General features: G+C 47.1%; 1 long non-coding RNA gene across 1 annotated transcript in view; it reads right to left on the minus strand.

The window, feature by feature from the left end:
- LOC129384950 (uncharacterized) overlaps positions 1–20250 on the minus strand; it is a 117207-nt gene extending 96957 nt beyond the window's left edge. The window contains exon 1 of the long non-coding RNA XR_008612501.1: positions 20141–20250. This is a non-coding gene — a long non-coding RNA (uncharacterized lncRNA). The remainder of the gene's footprint in view (positions 1–20140) is intronic.
- Between the last annotated feature and the right edge of the window lie 5739 nt (positions 20251–25989).

Raw genomic sequence — 25989 nt, forward strand, 5'->3', positions numbered from 1 at the left:
ACCCAGCATCGGCTCAACCCCCAGGATCCCCTTTTCCCCAGACACGGCTAAGCCGCGCACGGCTACACGCGGGAGGGTCCAACCCTCGTGTGCTCGGGTCCGTGGTGTTGCAACACACCAAACGCCTGCTGACGCAGACGCCCCTGCGGGGGATCCTGTCAGATCCCGGTGCAGAGCTCTTGCATGCGCTCAAGGTAGCTCTCGGCAATGCTAAAAGGGCAGTTGTATGGTTCATTCTGTTGACATTTTCTCATGAGTGGCTTACATTCTTCTATTTCTTTATATTGCAGAAAGGATTGCGAGTAATGGTTGGCACTTGACACGCTCTCAAAGTGCTCCCCAAGTGAGTCCGCCTGATCTTGTAGGGTATCGCCTTCTGTGTTTACCAAAGGGAGTGCATATGCTTGTCGCCCTCTTATCCTATTGACCCTGTTCCAGGCTTTGGGCTCATCTCTGAACGAGTTAATACTCGATAGGAACTTCTGCCAACTTTCTCGTCTGGCCTGTCGGCGGGTTCGCCTGCCTTGGGATTTTACTTTTTTAAAATTTCTAAGATTCTCCGCAGTGGGAGAAGCGCGTAGCAACCCCCACGCCCTGTTCTGATTTTTACGAGCGGTCCTACAATCGTCGTTCCACCACGGGACACGCCGTTTGCATGCCGAGCCGCTTAATTCACGTATGCATTTAGATGCGGCATCTATTACGAAGGCTGTGAAGTACTCCACAGCAGCATCGATTTCTAAAGAAGACATGTCATCCCATGATATACTAGTTAAGTTTCGGAACCTCTCCCAGTCTGCTGTGTCAATCTTCCACCTGGGAGCCTGTGGCGGATATTCGTTTTCTTTAAGTGTTCTTAATAGTATGGGGAAGTGGTCGCTTCCGTAAGGATTGTTCATAACTTCCCATTCGAGTTCAGGCAGAATGGACGAGGAAACTATGCTCAGGTCAATAGAAGAAAAGGTTCTGTTTGCTAGGGAATAATACGTGGGTTCCTTCTTATTCAGCAAGCACGCACCTGAAGAAAAAAGGAACTGTTCAACAAGACGACCTCGTGCGTCTGTACGAGAGTCGCCCCACAGGGAACTGTGCGCATTGAAATCGCCAAGGACAAGATAAGGTTCTGGCAATTCGTCTATCAATGCCTGAAATTCATGTTTGTTTAATTTGAAGTGTGGGGGTACATAAAGCGAGCAAATGGTGACGAGTTTGTTTAAAAGAACAGCTCGAACCGCCACTGCTTCAAGGGGCGTTTGTAGCTGTAAACGCTGACAGGAAATACTTTTATGAACCAAAATGGCAACACCGCCTGATGATACGACAGCATCATCGCGATCTTTGCGAAACGTGACATACGGTCGGAGAAAGTTTGTGTGTTGTGGTTTTAAGTGTGTTTCCTGTAGACACAGCACTTTTGGATTGTGTTTTTGGATAAGCTCTTGCACGTCATCAAGGTTCCTGAGAAGTCCTCTGACGTTCCATTGAATTATTGGTGTATCCATATTGGTAGTAAATAAGTGCTGTGTATACGGAAACAGAAGTATTAATTACAGAGATTTCAGAGCTTAGGTTCCAGAGCTCTTTCGAGGCCCTGTAACCGGGGTTTTACTCTTTTTGAAGCGTTCGAGGGAACCTCGCCGCTCCTTAGGCGCTTGGTGCGCCTTGAGGATAGGTGTTGTGTCCATTGCCTCTTGTGAGGCGCCGGACACGTGCTCTTGCGAGCGAGAAAGTTCCCGGGAAAGTCTCGCCTTGGAGGGCAAGACCCCTGCGCCCACCAGCCCGGAGGTGGATGGGGCTCCCTGAGGGATTTGGCTGCGCCGGCTGTTGCCAGCGCTGGAAGGGGCCGGGGAGTTTGGGGCAGCCTCGGCTGCGCCCACCTTCGGGGTCGGTGGCCCCGTCTGCTGGGTTGACGGAGCAGCGCTAGCTGCCACCGCCGCGGGGGCAGATGGCGTGACTGTCGACTCACGGCTTGTGGGTCGGACAGCCGCCGGAGGCCGTTGTGACGCTGCCCCCTGACGCGCCACTTCGGCAAAGCTGGCCTTAGGAAGGTATGCAACCCGCCTGCGTGCCTCTTTGAATGATATGTTTTCTTTTACTTTGATTGTGACTATTTCTTTTTCTTTCTTTCAAGACGGGCATGACCGCGAGTATGCGGCATGCTCGCTATCACAGTTCACGCAGTGTGGAGCGTTTTCGCACGTTTCAGAGGCATGGTCACGGGAACTACATTTTGCACATGTCTGCCGGCCTCGGCAGTTCTGGGAACTGTGGCCGAAACGCTGGCATTTGAAGCAGCGGAGAGGATTTGGAACGTACGGTCTGACCCGTGGCATTACATAGCCGGCCTCGAGTGTCTCAGGCAGAATGCTTGAGGAGAAAGTCAGAACAAGATGCTTGGTTTTTATCTCCTTGCCGTCGCGCCTTAGCATAATTATTTTAACATTGATTACGTTTTGCTCACTCCAGCCTTCCAACAGTTCGGCTTCTGTGAGCTCCATCAGATCGTCGTCAGAAACAACGCCACGGCTGGTGTTCATAGTTCGGTGTGGGGTTACTGTTACTGGGATTTCCCCAAATGACTGAACTTTAGAAAGATTTTCAAGCTGTTTCGGATTGCGGAGTTCCAGAAGGAGATCGCCGCTAGCCATTTTCGTTGCTTTATAGCCTGTACCAAGAGTTTCAGTTAGATATTTAGATACGAGGAAAGGAGAAATCATTCTCGTGGTCTTTTCAGGATTGTTTGAATGAATTACATGAAATCGGGGGAAGTTTGGCTGCTTGTTCCCAAGAAATTGGAAAATATCTTCGGTGCGCCCTCGTTTCCGAGGGCGATCAGGTAGTCGGGGAAAAGAAGTGGCCATTAGGAGTATGGTTTTTTTCGGCAGGGATGGCCGCCGCCCACCATGGAGCCCAACCAGGAGACGACACAGGACGGAAATATTCAGTTCTGCGCACGCCAGCGGTACAACCCCGCTATAACCAAATACATATACCCAAGACTGGATATAGTGCACAAGGTTAACCCTCACCGCCTACGAAGCCAGAAGTAATACGAAAATAAAGAGAGGACAGGAAAGATTAAAAGTGAGAGAAAGACGAAGATTTGAGGGAGAAAGAGAAAGGAAAAGGCAACTACCGATTTCCCCCGGGTGGGTCAGTCCGGGGGTGCCGGGGCGCCTTAAAGGTCCAACACCCGGCATCGGCTCAACCCCCTGGATCCCCCTTTCACCAGACACGGCTAAGCCGCGCACGGTTACACGCGGGAGGGTCCAACCCTCGTGTGCTCGGGTACGTGGTGTCGCAACACACCAAACGCCTGCTGACGCAGACGCCCCTGCGGGGGGTGAGAAGAAAGTTATGGGTGCCAAATGTGTGTCCTATTCTTAGACGACAAAATAGGACATCTGTTCGGCGCGATTTTGTATTCGAGGGCCAGAATCCTAACAGGTGGAGCTTATTATCCGTTTCCGCATCCCACATACGTTGCCAGTGGTCTCGCAGCCTCCTTCGCAAGAAAGGCCTCAGATCTGTGACAGGCACCTCAGTGGTAGGGTTAACAGCTTGCGATGCGATTGATGTGGCCATCTCGTCCGCGAGAACGTTACCCTCGATGCTCCTATGGTCAGGCACCCAGCATATAATGATATGCTGGTTAGATCTGTAGGCTTTACACAAGACGGAATATAGTTCATTAAGTACTGGATTTTTGTGTGTATAGAGTGAGATCAGGGCCTTCACGACACTTGGGAGTCTGTATGTATCGCTGACTTCTGAAGTTTTGATTTTCTTATATGCTTCACAGCAGACAGTAATGCGTAGGCCTCGGCCGTAAATATACTTGTTTCCGGATCTAGTACATCAGATTCTGAGAAGGATGGGCCGACGGCAGCATAGGACACCCCGGCATTAGACTTCGAAGCGTCTGCGTAGAACTCTGCGCAGGAGAGCTTGTGCTGGAGTTCTAGGAAATGAGTTCGTATTTCGATCTCTGGTGCGTGCTTTGTCACTTCTAAAAAGCATATGTCACATTCTATGACCTGCCACACCCACGGCGGTAACAACTTGGTTGGATGCACTAGACGAAGCTCGAGGAGTGGGACACGCATTTCATCACTAAGCTCCCTCACACGAAGCGAGAAAGGCTGTCTTACAGAGGGATGGTTATGGAAAAGTGTAGTACATGTCATATCTTTAACAGTGTTAAAACATGGATGTTGATGATTGGAATGATTGGCCTCGATTGACTCGGGCAAGATACTTGATCCAAAAGTTATTATTAGGTGCTTCGTCTGAATCTCTTTACCAACTCGCCTCATCTTAATTCTTCTGACATTGATCAGATTTTGTTCGCTGAAGCCCTCCAGGAGTTCCGCTTCAGTCAGTTCAAGCAAATCATCATCCGACACAACACCCCGGGTGGTGTTCATTGTACGGTGCGGGGTTAGTGTTATGTGGGTCTCCCCAAATCACATTAGTTTCGGTAATTTTTCATATTGTTTCAAATCGCGGAGCTCCAAGAGTAGGTCACCGCTTGCCATCCTGGACACCTTGTAACCTGGACCAAAAACATCAGTCAAAGACTTTGACACAAGGAATGGTGAAATGTTTCGCACTGCTTTCTTTGGCTTTTCAGAGTGAATAACATGGAACCGGGGAAAATTCTGGATTTGGTGTCCGAAAAACTGAAATACATCTTCGGTGCGCCCTCGTTTCTGAGGGCGATCAGGAAATTTTGGGAAAGAAGTTTCCATGAAAATATATAAAAATTCGGCAACAGCGCCGACCGCCCACCACGGAGCCCAACGAGGGGACTCGGCAGAGCTTGCACGCAAGTCTGCACGACGCCAGTCGTACGCCGCCACTATAACCTAATGCATATAACCAAGACTGGATATACTACACACGGTTAACCCTTGCCGCCAGGAAATTCGGAAGTAAGAAGAAGTGATGAGAAGACAGGAAAGATGAAAAAGGCGAGAGAGAAAGACGAAGACTAGAGAGGAGGACCGGAAAAGGTGACTGCAAATTTCCCCCGGGTGGGTCAGTCCGGGGGTGCCGTCTACGTGAAGCAGAGGCCAAAGAGGTGTGTTGCCTCCGCCGGGGGGCCTTAAAGGTCCGAACACCCGGCATCGGCTCAACCCCCAGGATCCCCCTTTCCCCGGACACGGCTAAGCCGCGCACGGTTACACGCGGGAGGGTCCGACCCCCGTGTGCTCGGGTACGTGGTGTCGCAACACACCAAACGCCTGCTGACGCAGACGCCCCTGCGGGGGCCGCTATAACCTAATATATATATACCCAAGGCAGGATATGATGATGATTAACGTTTAATGGCGCAAGGGCATCTAAGGCCAAAGAGCGCCAGGACATGTGTTATGGTTTAGTAAAATTGTGAGATTAGGACAATGATTTAAAATACAGGCTGTATAGAGGCCTACACGTAAGATATATCTTTAAATAGTAGTGAATGAATTCTAAAATAACCACGAAGATAAAGATAAAGCCTTAAATGCATTGGTTATGGGCACACATGGTAAATTATTGCGGATTGCCCGAGTCCCTTGCTGTACAATTCTTGCCTATGCAAGAAGTGCAAGAGCTCAGACATACTTTTGTGCATCAGGTTGTACCTCACCTGTGAGGCACAATCTGAATGTTAGGATGGTATGAGATGATGTCAAGAAAGTTAACTTCTGCAAGATAATTAAGCACTCTTTTAAAGTTAAATATTGCATCCTCTGTTAAGAACATCGAGGGATGGGGGGGTATATGGTGGGAGTAGAGTTCTCTAAAATGAGCCAATCGGTGTCGGTGAAGTTCAGGACATTGAATGAGGACATGTAGGACGGTTAGGTTCTCACCACAGCGTGTGCACGTCGGTGGGTCAGTTGCAGCCAAGAGGTATTTGTGTGTGCCATAAGTGTGACCTATTCTGAGTCGTGCCAGGGTGACTTCGGTGTGTCTATCAAGCTTCAGTGGGAAAGGTTTCGTTAGTTACGGTTTAAGCAGGTGCGGCTTATTTTCAACTTCCTTGTCCCACTCAGCTTGCCAATGATTATGGAGCGCCTTTCGTACCGCAGGTTTCATATCTACACCAGGTATCTACATCAATTGTGTCCCGATGAGCCGCTTCGCCAGAATTTTTGTCCGCCATTTCATTGCCTGCGATCCCAGAGTGGCCTGGCACCCAGCAAAAAACAAGAGCAAGGTTTTGTTTATGCGCTACGTGGATCTGTTTAAGGAGCTGGTTAATTACAGGGTTTCGGCTTGCCTTGCCACAGGAGAGGGCTGTGACAACGCTTAAGGAATCTGTGTATATTATAGACTTTTCTATCTTGTGCTGTACTATACAGTCAATAGTGATCAGAATACCGTACGCTTCCGCTGTAAAAATGCTGCTATGTTTATGCAAGGTTTTAGTGTTGGAGAAGTTTGGGCCATGGGCTGCACATGATACCGAATTTGCAGACTTTGAAGCATCAGTGAAGAATGCAGTAGATCTGTACTTGTCTTCAAGAGCCATGAAATGTTGCTGAATGAGGGCACTTGGACAGCTCTTTTTCTTAAGCTCTCTAAAGGACAAGTCACAAGTGACAGCATATTGCTCCCAAGGTGGGATGGGTTCAGAATAGCCACTTTCCTGCAGATCTGTGAAAACTATTGCAAGTTTTTCCGCAACAGATTTTACTGCCAACGGGAATGGCGGGGCGTGTGAAGGCCTGTTTAAGTACAACTGATTTGTGGACTGATCACTTATGAGTGCTTTGCATGGATGTTTTAGTGACATGATTCTTATTGCATAGGTGACTCCCAGATATGAACGTTGATAATCCAGTGGCCACTGATCCGATTCTGCATATAGACTTTGGACGGGGCTCGTCCGAAAGACACCAAGCGCCAGACGGATACCTAAGTGATAGACAGGATCGAGTTGCTTAAGTGTTGTCTTTGAAGCCGACTGGTATACAACACATCCGTAGTCTATGCGTGACAACACAAGGCTTTTAGAAAGAGACAGGAGGCAATACCTATCTGTTCCCCACGACTGGTGAGATAAAATCTTTAAAAGGTTCATGGTTTTAAGACAGTTCAGTTTCAACTGTTTTATATGCTGCATGAAGGTTAGCTGACTATCGAAGATTACACCTAGAAATGTTTGTTCTTTTCTATTTATCAATTTTTCCCATGCATCGTAATACAAGGGTCAGGACATACCCCTCTACGTCTGGAAAACAGCGCACAGGAAGCCTTTTCTGCACTGAATCTAAACCCGTTTTCGTCGGCCCATTTCGTGAGCCGATTAACAGTCAACTGTATCTGGCGTTCACATATTAACAGGTTGCAGGATTTAAAGCTGATTTGGATGTCGTCTACATAGACAGAATAAGACACTATTGGTGGTATAACAGAGCGGAGAGAGTTCATTTTGATTATAAAAAGTGTGCAGCTTAGCACACCTCCCTGCGGTACACCGTTTTCTTGAATAAAAGTGCGCGATAATACATTGCCAATTCTTACGCGGAACTTCCTTTGAGATAAGTAATCTTGCAAAATGTTCAGCATACTACCATGAATTCCATAGGACGACAGGTCTTGCAGAATACCATATCGTCAGGCAGTATCATATGCCTTTTCAAGATCAAAGAATACAGATAGACAGTATTGGCTGTGTACAAATGCGTCACGTATATATGACTCAAGCAGAACAAGATTATCGGTTGTCGACCTCGCTCTTCGGAAGCCAGAATGATGACGGTCGAATATACCGTTATATTCGAAAAAGAACACAAGGCGACGGCTAATTATTTTTTCAAATACCTTAAGTAGACAGCTGGTCAGTGCAATTGGTCTATAGCTATTAACTAAGGAAGGGTCTTTGCCGTGTTTGAGTATTGGTAGGACTATTGCTTCTTTCCAAGATGAAGGTATATGACCAGTTGCAAAAATCTTATTGTAAAGACCTAAGATGCAGTTTAGGGTCTCATAAGGCAGATTCTTGATTATTTCATATGTTATTGTGTCAGAACCTGAAGCCGAGCTACCACAAGAGCCTAGGGCAAGCTTGAGTTCATGGAACGTTAATGGTCTATTGTACCCTTCTGATGACTTTTTTGGATGTAGAGGAATATTTTCAGCTATTCTTTTATGCTTTAAGAAAATTTCGGAATAATTTTCCGAGCTTGATACTCTCTCAAAGTGCTCGCCAAGAATGTTTGCTTGGTCTTCTATTGACTCACCAGAGCCATTGACGAGAGGAAAAGGATTTGGACGTTGTCCTTTTAGTTTACGTACCCTGTTATATACCTTGTTAACATCCGTGTATGAGTTTATGGAGGATACGTAGCGTGTCCAGCTTTCTCTTTTCGATACTCGGCGAATACGGCGGCCATTTGCCTTGCACCGCTTAAATTCTATTAGATTTTCTGTGGTTGGGTATCGTGAAAATCCATTCCATGCTTTGTTCTGGCGTTTCTTTGCAGTTTCGCAGTCTTTGTTCCACCACGGCTTTGGATTGACTTTATATGTACAGGACTGAGGGATGCAGTTTTCAGCAGAACAGAGAATATGTTCAGTGATGTAGCTGGCCAGTTCCACTACACCTAGGTGGTCCACAACTTCCAGGCACAGTTTGCATATGTTTCTGAATTTCGACCAATCCGCACTTTGAAGTTTCCACTTTTTGGGGTAAGCTGGTCCATCGTGCCACTTTGTTGTTTCTAGGAGTGTAGGGAAATGGTCGCTCCCGTATGGATCACTGATAAATCTCCATTCCAGGTATGGAAGAAGTTAGGCTGACCCTATTGCTAAATCTATGCATGAATACGTGTTGTGTGTGGAACTGTAAAAGGTTGGATCTGCCTTGTTAAATATACAGGCTCCAAAAGAAAGGAAGTTTTCTATTGCCCGTCCTCTCGCATCACATCTTGAGTCACCCCAGAATGTGCTGTGAGCATTGAAGTCTCCGATTACTATATAGGGTTCGGGAAGTTGGTCAATCAGTTTTTCAAATTCTGCTGTGTCAAACCGTTCATTAGGCGATATATATATGGAGCAAATCGTTATAAGATGATTGAACAATATAACCCGAACAGCCACTGCTTCAAATGAACTCTGGAGTGATACATGCTGGCATGCTACTGACTTTGGACTATGATTGCCACACCACCTGAAGAAGAATTACCATTATTTCTATCTTTACGGAAAACTATGTACTGTTTTAAGAAGTTCTGGTGTGTAGAGTTTAGATGTGTTTCTTGAACACAGAACAGTCGTGGCTGATATTCCGCTAGTAGATCTTTGATATCATCTAGATTGCGAAATAGGCCCCTGGCATTCCATTGAATTATTTGTGTAGCCAAATCGAGGAAGATTTTGGTTGTCTGTGTTCAAGAGCACGTAGTAAAGATGGATGGATATGTATACTAGGGCGGTAACCGTTTAGGTTACCGGTCCCTTTCTTTGAGCAGTTACAGGAATTTTTCCTCTCCTAGCGCGCTCCTGAGAGCGCTGCTCTTTCGGCGTCGATGACGCCGGGGATTTTTGTTCGACCTCCATAACCTTCTCCGAGGTGCTGGAGGATCGTGAACTAGGCGCTGAAACACGTGTCCCAGGCCGTGGAGTTCGGATTAGCTTTGGGACCTGCGGGACTGGAGTCGGCAGGTCCACTTTCGATGTTGATGGAGCAGCACTTGCTGCAGCCACCAGGGGGGCAGGCGGAGTGATTACCGGGCCACTCTCATTGACCGCGGTAGACTCCCGAGGGATTTGTGACGCTGCCCCCCGTCGCGCCACCTCGGGAAAGTTTGTGTGATTCAAGTATGACAGACGTTTCCTTGCTTCGTGAAATGTTATATTTTCTTTGACCTTTAATGTAATGATTTCATTTTCTTTCTTCCATTTAGGGCACGTTCTAGAGTAAGCTGGATGGCTTCCATGACAGTTCACGCAATGTGGAGATGAGTCGCAAGTGTCTGATGGATGGTCGTTCGAGCTGCATTTCGCGCAAGTCCGCCGTCCTCGGCATGTCTGGGAACCGTGCCCATACCTCTGGCACTTAAAGAACCGTCGAGGATTTGGAATGTACGGCCTTACACGTACTTTGATATAGCCTGCATCCACTGTACTAGGCAACACATTGGTACCAAAGGTTAGTACAATGTGCTTTGTTCGAAGTTGTTCGTTATTCCTGCGGATTAGAATTCGTTCTACCTTGATGACATTTTGGTCCTGAAAACCTTCAAGCAGCTTTTCGTTACTAAGGTCCATGAAGTCGTCTTCAGAGATTACTCCACGGCTCGTGTTCATGGTTCGATGTGCGGACACAGTGACCGCTACATCGCCTATGCATTTCAAGTCATTCATTTTGTCATATTGGGATTTATCTTTCAGTTCAAGGAGCAGATCTCCATTAGACATTTTTGTGGCTTTGTAGCCAGGTCCTATCGTGTTGCGAAGGCATTTCGCCACCAAGGGGGAGAATTTACGTACGCTCGTGTTGCTTTCACTATGGATTACATGGTACTTTAGGAAATTTTCTTCATTGCTTTTCGAAAAGAATTGAAAGGTTCCATCGGTGCGCCCTCTTTTTAGAGGGCGATCAAGGGAAAGTGTTTTACTAGAAGCCATATAGAGGTAATGAGTTCGGCAGCAGCGCCAACCGCCCACCACCGAGCCCAACATGGGGACGGAGCAGGTCTTACGAGTAAGACAAGCCCTCGCCAGTTGTACGGTGCCACTATAACCCAATCTGGAGTACCCAAGGTTGGCCACCCACACAAGGTTAACCCTCACTGCCAGGAAAGTTGGAAGTAAATAGAAGAGACGAGAAGACAGGAAAGATTGAATGGAAGAGAAAAAGACGCAGAATGGAGAGGAGGACAGGAAAAGGCAACTACCGATTTCCCCCGGGTGGGTCAGTCCGTGGGTGCCGTCTACGTGAAGCGGAGGCCAAAGAGGTGTGTTGCCGCCACCGGGGGGTCGTAAAGGTCCACACACCCGGCATTGGCTCAGCCCCCAGGATCCCCTTTTCCCCGGACACGGCTAAGCCGCGCACGGCTACACGCGGGAGGGTCCGACCCTCGTGTGCTCGGGTACGTGGTGTCGCAACACACCAAACGCCTGCTGACGCAGACGCCCCTGCGGGGCCATGGCAGGATATATTACACAAGGTTAACCCCTGCCGCAGGAAATACGGAAGTAATAAGAAGTGAAGAGAAGACAGGAAAGATGGAAAAGCGGGAGAGAAAAACGAAGACTGAAGAGGAGGACAGGAAAAGGCGACTGCCGATTTCCTCCAGCTGGGTCAGTCTGAAGGTGCCGTCTATGTGAAGCCGAGGCCGAAGAGGTGGGTCGTCTCCGCCGGGGGGGGGGGCCTTAAAGGTCCAAACACCGAGCATCGGCTCAACCCCCAGGATCCCCCTTTCCCCAGACACGGCCACACGCGGGAGGGGCCAACCCTCGTGTGCTCTGGTACGTGGTGTCGCAACATACCAAACGCCTGCTGACGCAGACGCCCCTGCGGGGAAGGATCAAGCTTTTTCCGAACAACGCCAAAAGATTGCGCAATGGCCTTTTCGGCTGCAGAAATAATACAGCTAGTAAATTTTTCATTAATTTCGTCAATGCTTAAGTCTTTTAAAGTAAGCTCCTCCAGCCCGGCACTTTCTGTGAAAACAGACCAGTCTGCCATTTGTAGTTTCCAATGGCGCGGTTTGTGAGATATAATGGGTAGCGTTGAGGTGAGGTTGACTATAGCAGGTAGCTGATCACTGCCATATGATGTCTCGAGTGCATCCCATTTAAAATCGGTAAAAATGTCGGGAGAGCAGAATGCTAAATCAATGCAGCTAAAAGTACATGAACTCGGTGAAAAATGAGTTGGCGCACCTGAATTTAAAAGACAGATGTTATTAGTCAAAATAAAATCGATAAGTTGTCCTCTTTGGTCATTCTTATCGCTACCCCAAAGAGTGCAGTGAGCATTAAAATCTCCAACTAAAAGAAAAGGCTCCGGCAGCTGGTCAATTAAATCTTCCAAATCTCGAGTTTTGAAATGGCTATGGGGAGGAATGTACAATGAACAGATGGTGACAGTCTTGAATGACAAAACGGTGACAGCTACTGCCTCGTACGGAGTATTTAATAAAACCTTCCGTGCGGGAATGCCGCTTTCGACGACAATAGCGACACCTCCTGATGAACGACTGGAGTGCTCGCGGTCTTTTCTTGCGACAGTAAAACCTTTAAGAAAATGTGTTCGTTTGGGTCCTAGGTTCGTTTCTTGGAGGCAGAATGCAACTGGTGAGAACTTATTTATGATGTCTGATGTCACCTTGACTGTGAATTAGCCCTCTGCAATTCCAATGAATGATGAAAGCCATCTTATTGAAATTAAAAAAAAGATACTTATGTGTGAGAACTTACACATTGTAGGTGACATGTATTTAAAAGCTGATTACTCTTATGAAGGGCGGTAACCTTTCAGGTTACCTTTCCCATTCTCAGCGAAGGTATATTATGCTTCTCCTTCTGTGAGCGCTCCAAGGACCGCGGGTCTTTTGGCGTCAATGACGCCGGGGTTTTAGGATCGACCTCCATCACCTTTTCCGAGGCACTGGACGATCGAGAGCCAGGCGCCGAGACACGCGTCTCGGGCCATGGGATACGGTTCAACTTCGGGCCCTGCGGCACTGTTATCTGCGGGCCCGTCTTCGTTGCTGATGGAGCAGCACTGGCTGCAGCCACCAAGGGGGCGGTTGGGATTTCTACAGGAATTCCAGACGTGGACCCTGTAGATTCCTGAGACCGGTGTGGCGCTGCCCCCTTCCGCGTCACATTGGCATAGCTTACTTGAGGTAAGTGCGCTAGCCTTTTCCTCGCTTCAGAGAATGAAATCTTTTCCTTTACAGTTATTGCGATTACTTCCTTTTCTCTTTTCCAGCAAGGGCAGCTCCGCGAGTAAACTGGATGATCGCCCTTCCAATTGACACATTGTGCGGGAGCATTGCAGTAGTCAGATGGATGGTCGTTGGCACTACACTTCGCGCATGTTTCCTTTCCTCTGCATGATTGTGATGCATGTCCGAACCTCTGTCACTTGAAGTACCGCCTCGGGTTCGGTATGTATGGTTGGACATTGATTTTCAGGTAGCCTGCGTCGAGCGAGCTTGGCACAGTACTGGAACCAAATGTGAGTACTACGTGTTTTGTGGGGATCTGTTGGTCGTTTCGTCGAAGTGTTATCTTTTGTACCTTGATTACATTTTGTTCCTGGAATCCGTCAAGGTTCTCTTCGTCACTGGGGTTCAAAAAATCTTCGTCTGATATTACTCCTCTACTGGTATTGAGCGAGCGATGTGGGGAAATTGTGACATTAATGTCACCGATACTTGTCAGTTCACTGGTTGTTTCGATTTGTTCTTTCTTTGTTAGTTCGAGGAGGAGGTCTCCGCTTGCCATCTTTGATGCTTTGTAGCCTGATCCAATCGTGTTTGATAGGCATTTCGATACTAAGAAAGGCGATAGTTTTCTCATAGTTGTGTTGCCTTCACTATGTAGGACATGGAATTTTGGGAAGGTGTCATGATTTGGTTTCAATACCAACTGAAATGTTGCTTCGGTGCGCCCTCGTTTTTGAGGGCGATCTTGAAGGGGGGGAAAGCGTTTGCCGTTAAACATTGGAAAATTCGGCGGCGATGGTAGCCACCCACCAGCGAGCCCAACGAGGGGACGCTACTAGGTTGGGAATAATAATGATGATGTGTGGTGTTTTATGGCGCAAGGGCCAGGTTTGACCAAAGAGCGCCATGACAGGTGGTAATGTTGACGATGTATTGTGGTAGACATGCACAATAAACTCATCATGGTAGATGTGATATGGCTGTAAAGGGGCCTAAAAAAACTTACGCTGTAAGTGGAGTGGAATATATAGGTGCTAAAGTAATGGCGGTGACTAGGATGTGATGTGGGCTATGGCAATGGGCTTTCGTTAAAAGATGATGCAGTAAAACATAACACTGACACCAGAGTTTCAAGAGAGCCCTTGAATGCAGGGCTATTAGTCGTGTGCTTAAACGTTGCCTGGCCAGATGATTTTCAGTGTGTCCGTTTCGGCTAAAAACACTAAGACTGTTTGCAGAATAAAAAGCGGTTCATCGCTAAGAAAAGTGCAGGGTGAAGGGGTAAATTCTCGCGATATGCAGCAGGGAAATACTTTTTCCTCTCTGTTTCTATTGCAGGGCACTGAATAAGAACATGGAGGACTGTGAGACTATTGCCGCACTTAACACAAGTTGGAGGATCGCCCCCAGTCAAGAGATGAGAGTGGGTACCGTACGTGTGGCCTATCCTTAATCGGCAAAGAATTACTTCCTTGTACCTTGCTATTTTTCCATTTATCCAGTTCCCGAGTTTTCGTTTTATTATGTGAAGCTTATTCATTGCTTGTTTATCCCATTCGCCTTGCCAATGATTCCTCAATTTACTGCGTAGAAAAGGCTTTAGGTCTGTGGCAGGGATGCGGATGTTTGAATCTGCACCGCTAAAAGTTACTGACCGAGCGCTTTCGTCAGCAGCTTCGTTGCCTTTTATACCTTTGTGGCCAGGTACCCAGCATATGACAATAACTTGATTGCACATATATAAGGAGCACAAAAGAGTGTACAGCTCCATAAAAACTGAGTTTTTATATTTTTTGGTCTAAGTAGGGCTCTGACTACACTTAATGAATCTGTAAATACAATAGCCCTAGCAAGTTTTGTGAGCCTTATGTTTTGAACTGCCGAAAGTATAGCGTAGGCTTCAGCTGTAAATATACCTGTGTGTGGATTTAGTGCTCCGGATACTGAAAATGAAGGTCCCAGAGCTGCGTAGGAAACTCCTTTAGAGGACTTGGAAGCGTCTGTATAATATTCTGTACAGGAGTACTCCTCCTGAAGTTCACGAAAATGGAATTGTATATGTGCTTCTGGTGCCCTCTTAGATATTTCTACAAAAGAGACGTCGCATTCAATGGTCTGCTATTCCCATGGTGGGAGCAGGCGAATGGGTGCCATTCGAACATTGTCTGGGACTAACACGCCTGTTTCTTCTGCCAGTGTTGTCAAACGAAGGCTCAAAGGAGGTCTAATAGCTGGGCGGTTACGAAATAATCTGGCTGTAGACACTTCATGAATAGATGAGTGAGATGGATGCTGAACATCTGATTTTACCTTGAGAGCATAGGAAAAAGTTAAATATGTCCTTTGGAGATGTAATGACCATTCATTACACTCCACATACAGGCTTTCTACGGGACTTGTCCTAAAGGCGCCTGTAGCCAGGCGTATACCCATGTGGTGAATGGGATCTAGCATCTTTAAAGCACTAGGCGCAGCAGAGCTATATACTATTGCTCCATAGTCGAGGCGGGACCGTATAAGGCTTTTGTAGAGGCTCAAAAGGCATCTCCGGTCACTTCCCCAAGATGTGCGGGACAAGAGCTTTAGTAAATTCATTGTCTTCAGACATCTCGCTCTGAGATATTTAAGGTGAGGGACAAATGTTAGTTTAGAGATTCCTAAAAATTTATGTTCGTGGCTGACAGATAGCCGTTGTCCATCAAGATAGATAGCAGGGTCAGGTAATACTCCTCTCTTTTTCGAAAATAGAAGGCATGTGCTTTTTTGGGGGTTTAACTTGAATCCATTTTCGTCAGCCCACTTAGATATTTTGTTTAGGCCAAGCTGTATATGTCGCACACAGATAGAAATGTTGCATGATTTAAATCCTATCTGTACGTCATCCACATACATTGAATAAAACATTGTTCGTGGTATGACGCTATAGAGGGAATACATTTTTACGATGAAGAGCGTGCAGCTCAGTACACCACCTTGTGGCACACCTGTTTCCTGCGTAAATTGACGAGATAGCACCTTACCAACCCTCACATGGAACGTACGATTAGAGAGGTAGCTTTGAATCAGATTTAAGAGATTGCCTCGGACACCCATACAAGCCAGATCCCGAAGAATTCCAAAACGCCAGGTTGTGCCGTATGCCTTTTCCATATCTAAATATACGGCTAATAAAAACTGCTTGTGCACGAAGGCATCTCGGATATTCGCTTCCATGCGGGCAAGGTGATCTGTCGTACGTCTACCCTCCCTAAAACCACACTGCAAGGGGTCTAGTATTTTGTAGCTTTCAAGATAGTGAATTAGGCATCTGTTTACCATTTTCTCAAAGAGTTTGCATATGCAGCTTGTCAGGGCTATAGGCCTGTAGCTGGAGACCGAAGTTGGATCCTTGCCCTCTTTGAGAATAGGAATAACGATTGCTTGCTTCCAGGTAGATGGAATGTAACTGGCAGAGAATATGGAATTAAAGAGTGATAGTGGTGTTTTGTGTGTTTCGGCGTGTAGGTGTTCTATCATCTCATAAGCTATTCGATCGCCTCCAGGAGCTGATTTATTGCAAGAGTTCAGTGCAGCCTGAAATTCCACCATGTTAAATGGCCGGTTGTAAGGTTCATTTTTATTTCCTTTCCGGTTCAGAGGCTGTCGTTCCGCTTGTCGCTGATATCTTAGAAATGTATCTGAGTAATGGGATGAGCTCGAGATGTACTGGAAATGTGCCCCTAGCGAATCAGCTTGGTCCTCAATAGTGTCTCCTTGTGTGTTTACTAAAGGTAGAGGGTGAGTATCACGGCCGTTTATTTTGTTGACCATATTCCAGGCTTTCCGTTCGTCTGTATATGAATCGATGCTACTGATGTATTTTTGCCAACTTTCCCGTTTGGCCCGGCGGCGTGTTCTTCTCCCTAGCGACTTTATTTTCTTGAATTTGATAAGATTTTCGGCAGTTGGAGATTCGCGAAGGTGACTCCAAGCCTTATTTTGATTTTTACGAGCTTCTTTGCACTCCGCATTCCACCAGGGAAAACGTCGCCTAGTGGGTGATCCATTTGATTCAGGGATACACTGTGACGCCGCATCAACAATAAATGCTGTCAGATATGCCACGGCGTCATCAATAGGAAATGCAGAGATGTCTTCCCAGGTCATGCGGGTGAGTTCTTTATAACGCTTCCAGTCGGCTGACTCGACTATCCAGTGGGGGACGCATGGGGAGCATTGATCATGTTTTGTTGATTTTATAAGAATTGGAAAATGGTCGCTCCCATATGAGTTTTTAAGTACCTTCCACTCTAGATACGGTACGAGTGTACCAGATGCAATGCTCAAATCGATCGATGAAAATGTTTTACAACGCTATAGATCGTTGGCTCTTTATTATTTAGTAAGCATGCGCCTGTAGTGAAGAGGAGGCTTTCTACTAAGCCTCCCCTGGCATCACAACGACAACCTCCCGAAAGGGTGTAGTGTGCATTGAAATCTCCGAGGACAATATAAGGTTCGGGCAGTTCACTAATAAAACTTTGGAATTCTGTTTTTGAAAGATGGCAGTTCGGTGGGATGTATAGTGAGGAACTTGTTACTAGTTTATTAAACAGTATCGCACGGACTGCAACTGCCTCTAGGGGTGTTTTAAGCGGTAATTGCCGGCAAGCAACACCCTTATCTACAATTATTGCCACACCGCCAGACGAGTCAAGGGCATCGTTGCGGTCTTTCCGGTAAATGGCATACTGTCGGAGAAAGTTCGTGTGTGACGGATTAAGATTCGTTTCTTGGACACACAGCACCTTTGGATTATACTTATTTAAGAGTTCCTTAATGTCGTCTAGGTTGTGGAGTAAACCCCTGACATTTCATTGTATTATCTGTGTATCTATAATGTATGTGTTTTGTGCTGTGTGTCTAAGAATAATAGATTAGATTATCTCACGAGACCTTTCCAGGCCCCGTGAAACGGGATCTCTCTATCTTCCTGGCGCGCTCGAGGGAGCTGCGCCCGTCCTTCGGCGTCTGGGACGCCCGATTTGTGCTCGTATCCATCACCTCATCTGAGGCGGTGGATACTGCCCGCACGGCGGGCACTTTTGCGGGAATGTTGGGCCGATCTGCAGTGGCCGTGGGTCCAACAGGCCCGAGGGTCTGCTGGTCCTCCTTTGCGGGGGCCGGTACAGCGCTGGCTGTTCCAGCCGGGGGGGCTGACGGCGTGACCGCGGTCACACTCCGTGTGACTTGGGCGGCCGCCGAATGATGTAGCGCTGCCCCCCGGCGCGCTACATCGGTGTAGGAAGGACTAGACTGATTGTGGAGAGCGAAACGTTTACGTGCCTCTGGAAAAGATAGGTTTAGTTTGACTTTCAGTTCTATGATTTGTTTCTCTTTCTTCCACGAGGGGCACGATCGCGAGCAGGATGGGTGATCTCCTTTACAGTTGGCACAGCACATTGCTGAAGTGCAGATGTCTGAAGCGTGTTCCATTGAACTACATTTTGCGCAAGTATCACGCCCTCTGCAGGTTTGCGACCCATGCCCAAAACGCTGGCACTTGAAGCATCGACGCGGATTTGGGATGTATGGTCGAACACGTAGCTTGCAGTAGCCGGTTTCTATTGTTTCAGGCAGGTTGGTGGTTCCGAAAGTAATGATTATGTGTTTGGTCGGTATTTGTTTGTCATCTCGCCTTAATGTTATTCTTTGCACTTTTACTACGTTCTGGTCTTGCCATCCTTCTAGTAGTTCACTTTCACTCAGTTCGAGAAGGTCATCTTCTGAGACAACCCCGCGCACTGTGTTCATGGATCTGTGTGGGCCCACTGATACTGGAATTTCCCCAAATGCTACAAGTTTCCAGAGCTTGTCATATTGTGCTTTGTTGCGAAGTTCGAGAATAAGATCACCACTTCCCATCTTCGTTACCTTATAGCCTGGCCCAATCGCTTCCGTGAGGCATTTTGCTACAACAAATAGTGAGATCATTCTAACTGTTTTGCTATCGTTCTGACTGTGTACAACGTGGTACTTGGGAAAAGATTGCTTTGTTTGCATGAAAAACGTGAAAGTTTCATCGGTGCGCCCCCTCTTGAGGGAGCGATCAGGTAATGGTGGAAAGTTGCTTGTCATATAGCATTGGAAATTTCGGCGGCGATGGTGCCACCCACCACCGAGCCCAACAAGGGTATGCTACAAGGTTGGAACAATACCTGCAGACGCCAGCCATGCATCGCCGCTATAACCTAATATATATACCCAAGACTGGATATATTACACACGGTTAACCCTTGCCGCCAGGAAATACGTAAGTAATAAGAAGTGAAGAGAAGACAGAAAAGATGGAAAAGTGGGAGAGAAAGACGAAGATTGGAGAGGAGGACAGGAAAAGGCGACTGCCGATTTCCTCCAGGTGGGTCAGTCTGGAGGTGCCGTCTATGTGAAACCGAGGCCGAAGAGGTGTGTTGCCTCCGCCGGGGGCCTTAAAGGTCCGAAAACCCAGCATCGGCTCAACCCCCAGGATCCCCCTTTCCCCAGACACGGCTAAGCCGCGCACGGCTACAGGCGGGAGGGGCCAACCCTCGTGTGCTCGGGTACGTGGTGTCGCAACACACCAAACGCCTGCTGACGCAGACGCCCCTGCGGGGAGTACAAGGTGGAGAAGCTTTGAAGAAGAGAAAAAAGATTAAGATGTATGCATAAACGTTGCAGTGAAGAGCATGCACAGCTTACCTCATTAGCTCTTGCAGGCTAGGTGACTATTTGTCATCGCCCCGATTCAAAGGGACGAAGATACGAGTAAATGATCATCGAAGCTCTAGAGTTGCCATATGACTTGTTGCTTAGCTTTCCCACGCACCAGTGGGCGATGCATTTCGATGCGACCTCCAGCTTCGCGGCGGCGGTGCCAGGCGACACCGAGTGTTCTCAGGGAAGCGTGAAAGGTGGGTATCGCTACGTTACACTCGTCATACATAACTCGTTTCAACGTTGGCGATACGCTGTGTGGCTGTATTGATTCAATGCTAACGCATCACCGTCGACAGTCACCGTGCGACGGGTTCTGGTGAATATTTAACGCACATGTCGCCCTAAACATTTACATCCGACCGCTTGCTCAAGCCGACTATCCAGCGATTATCTTTGGAATTATCAAGAGAGTAAATTTGTATTTTAAATATCGATACAATTTTAACCCGTATGAACTACACAAGGTCAAAGCTTAATGCATGGAAGTAGTGGGTAAGTTAACGTACAAATAGGTATAGACTGCTGTCCTTGCTGCATCATGACATTCCAGTTGGATACCTCCATATCCGGGCGATGAAATATATCATCATATGACAGTAGTGCAGAAAGCGGCGAATCTTGTCTGTAATTAGAAAATAATAAGTTGTTATTAACGTTAGATGCGTAAACGTTGTGTCATTAAATTTCACACAAGGCCAGTTCAATTGTGAAGTAAATTCGTTGTTATGCTAGCTCTACGATATGTCAGAATAAAAAACGTTGATGGGTAATCGCGGAAGCTGCAGTGCAGAATGCAGATCCCACGTACTGTGGGAATCAGTTCAAGGGAACCCTTTTTAGCCTTTCCCAGAAACGCTCGTTGTGCTTATAGGTAATTTACCCAGTGAACTATTCACCTGCATACATTTTAAAAGTGAAGCATACGACGAAGTTCGACGCGCTTTCACCGTGAAGCACCTCGCTCAACGTAAATGATGATCATGAATGGTTATAAGTTGTGCAAGAAAAACATTTGCGAAAGTGCGTTTAATAATTGTCCCTATAATGATGAATGCTATGTTCGCAAGCGATAATAAAATAAATTTGTATTACGAGACCTGTCGCACATGGGCATTCTTACTTAATATACTTAACAATATAGAAAGCTACCTGTCCAACTGTACTTTCCGAGTCAGAATCGGCAATATTACGTCCTGTACATTTACACAAGAGACTGGTATACCTCAAGGAGGAGTGCTCAGCTGCACGCTCTTCATTGTTAAGATGACTTCGCTCCGTGCATTGCTAACTCCAGTAATTAGGTATTCTGTCTATGTAGATGATGTACGATTAGCCTTCAAATCTTGTAAGCGCGCTGTTTGTGAACGACAGTTACAGCAACGCCTAAACAACGTGTCTAAATGGGCAGAAGAAAACGGATTTGAATATACCCCCAGAAAAGTTCCTGCCTTCTTTTTACAAGCAAGCAAGGACTACTTCCACATCCCAGTACGCAAGTTTCTGTGCAACGAATACCTGTAAAGAAGGAGCACAAGTTTTTAGGCATCGTGCTTGATGCGAAATTGACTTTCACACCACATATTGACGCGTGTTATATGTAGACATGTAGACGACGATGAGGATATGTACCTCAACGGACTCCGTGTAGTGGGATTGGAGGAATTCAGACAAAGAAGACGTCTTTGTTCTGGCGGTTTTTCAACGGGTTGTTCCGCTGTTTTGCTCAACGTGTTGCTGTCTCCAGTTTGCGTTGAACCGCGACACTGGCGGAGGTGCGAGGTACACAATCCTGTCTGATGCTCCGGACTGCTCCTGGGAGCCGTTCATCTAGCCTGTCTGCAATTACAACTCCTGTGAATCACTTTAGTCGGCCGCTGCGAGGCCTTGCTCCCGAGCTCCATCCCTTACAGGAACGTTCGTCCGGGCGCTGTCTACCTCTGCCAATGGCGACCGCCAGCCCGCCAAATGTTCGACGAGTTCCACAAGACACCTCTGCTTACAGTCCCTCCGAGGTAACACTGCTGCACCCACTGGTTCCCCACCGCTTTCACAGTGGTTGAAGGCTGGCATGATGGTTGAAGACGTTAAAGACTGGCTTGACCAGTATGAACGCGTTGCCAACGTCAATATGTGGACTGCTCAACAAAAGCTCCCCCGCCCCGTGTGCTTCGCCTTTGACGGTAGTGCTCGCACGTGGCTTAAAAATCGCGAGACCAGCATTGCTACATGGAATGACTTCCAACGTCACGCTTTCCCTGAGGTACAACAGGCGTCGCACCGTCGAACGATGCGTGTCTACCCAAGCCTAATGCAGTCATGTCTAACCACCGACCTAGGCACAGCCGGCGTAACCGGCTTAATGATTATTGTATACCGAAGTATAATAATTGCAGTGAAGCCAAGCGAAACCAAGAATTAACAAAGCTAAACCAAACTATTGCTTTGCGTATCCAGGGTTAGCTCAGCTAAGCCGCAGCCAATTTTTTTCTTTCATTCGCGCCAGGTGCAGGTTCTTGAACTGCTATAATTGTGGGATGCTCACACTCAGCCACACATGAAGCATGTTCATCCGTTCCTAACAGATCTGGGGCCACATTCAGCGATGTCGTATATGAACACACCAATTATTGTGTTGTGTATTGACAGCGAGGGAGAAAATAATAAAGCGCCTGCAACCGACAGCCCACGTTATATAAAATATAATGCTTCTGTCTCGTGAACACTTTACTGACCCACTGTGTTGCTACTGGTGGCCGTTTTCAGTGTGAAATGCTGCTGATAGTTGCTTTCTGTCAAACTCATAGGTGAACGCGCAGGAGCTACAGCTCTCCCTGCGACTACCGTGCAGCTTGCTTAACGCAGAAAATTACTTTATTCTACACATATCGATCGTGGTATGCTAATATCGCACGCCGGTCGAGATGACAAAAGGTGGTAAAGATACAGCACAATGTACTGGGTAGCTCGCAGCGCAATTACGATACTCGTCTTTAGAAAACAAAGTATACGGTACTAGATGTCGTCTGGTATCGTTCATACAGTGTCTCAAAGCCTAAAAAACGTGCATAGCTAGGCAGATCTTGCAGAAAAAAAGCTTGGCGAACTGCACGACGTTGCAATAAGAGTGAAGCAGACGACGCCGCAGCTCCTTTTAAGCATACGATGCCACAGGGTACTCTCGCTAAGTTATCTCCGTAGCATATTTTTTTCGTGATCTGAAATGTGATCGCATTAAAGGTACAGTCACTTACTGGCACTGAGAGACAAGACGGCTGCATCACTATCAGAACCAGCCAACGCACGCGATTGACAATCGAAAGAGCGCTGTGTCCGTTGCCGCCCACGCCCTTCCCGCAGACGCTCGACTATGATCATCCTAATCATAAGAAAAACATGGCGGCCGCCTAGAGGCGCTGAAAATTCTGGTCTATATGGAAGACGCTGCTCTCGATTGATTTGCTAGTTGCTATCTGCCATAAAAACTGCCATTTGTTCGTTATTATTTTTTAGTGCGAGAGATTTGCTGAAGAATCCTTTATTCTCAACTGCGTGGTGGTCGTTGACTTACCTCCACTAGATTTGTGTTCCATGTATGAGTGACTGAAACTAATTTACCTTATCATTATTGATCACTTGCTTGTCGACAAACACAAGTACTTCAAAATCTCGACAAATGAAATATCCAGACATCGTCATAGCCAGTACATCACACCCCCCTCAAGTCAGAAATGACTGTTTTTAAGTACAGCTTTGTCCCAAGAGGTATTACGGAATGGAATGCGCTCCCCGACTCTGTCATGTCGGCCTCATGCGTTGAGGAATTTTTTACATTGTGTACACGTTATTCTTTTTGCCGCTAACTAATGCGTATATCATAACTTTGGCAAAGGTTCATTTTTTGTTTCTTATTTTTTTTTTTTTGGGGGGGGGGGGGGAATTTGTAAGGTGCATAGAATCTAAACTGATTCGCGTCCCTGCTGAGACGTCTGCAGTTGTTCATTCGCTTGCTTTTTTGTTGTCATACTGTATCCTTGTATGTGTTTGTATCTTCCACTCCTGTAATGGCCCTTTATGGGCTGAGAGTATCATTAAATAAATAAATAAATAAATAAAATAAAAATGGGATTATCTGTACGACCAGAAAAGCCTATCTGGGACTTTGCAGACGAGCTTGAGGACCCTTACGAACATGTTCAATCTCCTCGCGTGAACAAAAACGAACACTGACGTTCTCAGACGTCTTGCTGGCGACACGATAAACCATGTAAATATCCTGAGAAGAAACGGGGCGAATAACCTGTAAATAACTTCCTTTTGCGTTAAATTATGGAGCTAAATAGGAATATTCGCTTCCTTCTTTGGCGTTGTCCCTCGAGAACTGTCCCCTAGTATAGACAGTTTTAACGGTGTCCTTGTTTCGTTTTATTGCTCTGTCAAATATACGCACACAAGAAGCTCGCTGTCACCATCATGCTGTCACTGTATCTACGGCACATGAGGGACTACCGAACGCAAGGGTAAGTGGCTAGCGACGCACAGTGCGTTTTACTGCAAAACGAAGGAGCAAAGGGAAGGCATCTATCTGCACGTTCTGCTCATTCTGCTTTGCCCAAGCCAGCACAGTGTTCTGTTCAGACCCTGAAACGAACGTTGTGAGCGCAAATTTTCTAGCGTTCCTGCTGAGCAGCTGTGCGCATACCTCACCGTAGTTCATACACTAGTTTCAGCAGAGCGTACAGCAAACCTCAGGCTAAGTTTATGCAATCCTTTTATTGGGGATGCTAACGAATGCCGTTCTTGTTCCGTCAGTCTCATCTCGTGCACATTCGAGGTTCCAAGCCTGTAACAGCACGTGAACCCCTGTTTGACCTGATATGAATGACGGTTGTGGTGAACGCACCACACAAAACGTTGTGAGCGCCTTTAGACAGCTTTAGTATAGCGAAAAACGTTTGCGTTAGCGTGCGACGCAACGCTAACGCAAAGAAAGGCTGCACTGCGTGGCACAAGGTAGTGTTTTAGAATATCGGAACGGAGAAAAGCGCTAAGGTTAACGCGAACATATACGGCGACACCTAGATGTAAAAGCACGAAGTACTGGAAAGCCAAATGCACACAAAATGTCGAGCTGATCCAATGCCGAATCCGCAAGTGTGTCCCTAAGTCAAGCTTCTCCAAAGCCACAGTTGCTGCGTTAATTACGCATGTAGGTGTTTCGTTTCAGTGTTCTTTTGTCGAGAGTCGCGAAATACACCGATTATTCTTAGCATGCCGCGATCGAGTGTTCTGTGGGACCCATATTACCTCTCTTCTTTAAGTTGAGATGATATAGACGCCCTCATGGTTCGGGAACGAGAGCGACCGCGCAGGTTGTACGTGTCTTCAAGAAGCGGCCTGTTCAACATCGAGGCTATTCAGGAGGGGACGTTTCGCCGCCAGTTTCGCTTCCAGAAAGGGGATTTCCCACTTCTTTCCACTTTTTTGCAACCGACGCCCATCTCGACGTCTGTCCGAATGGGTTCAAGGCGAAAACCTCCTTCAGGAGGTTCATGTCGTCGTCGTTAGTAAAGCTCATACGCATTGTGACCACAGCACCGACCACACAACTTTGTTTTGCGCGGAAAACGTGGCATGCATCGGCTTGACATGCGGCTTTACACCAAGCGAACGAGCGAAATACACTTGCGCGCCATCTCGAGGCGGATACAGCAAGCATGAGCAACCATAAGCAAACCTTCTCGTTAACTCTACTGCGCCGCTAATCGAGAACGTACATCGTAAACAACGCCCATTTGTCACCTGTACAACGCTATCGAAGCATTACCACACAAATCTAAAGCAAACACGAGCATTAGTGGGGAACGAATGAGCCAAACAGTGCAGGCCGACGACTCGATAGATCCGAAGCGGGCAGCTCTCACTTCGATTAGCGCCGCCATGTTGCCGTACGTATACGGCTCCCCTTGCGTGCGTTAGCGTTCGCCGCTAAATTTTGAAAATAGCGTACATGCGTAAGAGCTCCAGCACCGTTTACGTACAGCGGATGCATAGTGTGGCGCACGCAACGCTAACGCTAACTCTTTGCGTTTGCTGCTTTACGCTATACTAAAGCTGTCTTTTGGCACGTTCACACCAGGTGAGAACAAATCTATCGCAACTGAGCACACCCACGAGTGATAAGGCAGAAAAAGTGGCTCGGGTTCAACGTGGCTTGAACATATAGCTATGAGCGAAGGCTCTGTTAAGCATGGCTACACACGTTTCTTCAGTGCTTCTTCGCGGCGAGCTATGTCGGCAGGTGCTCAGATTCAGCCTGGCGCCAGCGGCGAAGCGTAGACGTGCTCGAACCGGCGTG

Source organism: Dermacentor andersoni, chromosome 4 (genome assembly GCF_023375885.2).
Source record: "Dermacentor andersoni chromosome 4, qqDerAnde1_hic_scaffold, whole genome shotgun sequence".
Taxonomy (NCBI): Eukaryota; Metazoa; Arthropoda; class Arachnida; order Ixodida; family Ixodidae; genus Dermacentor; species Dermacentor andersoni.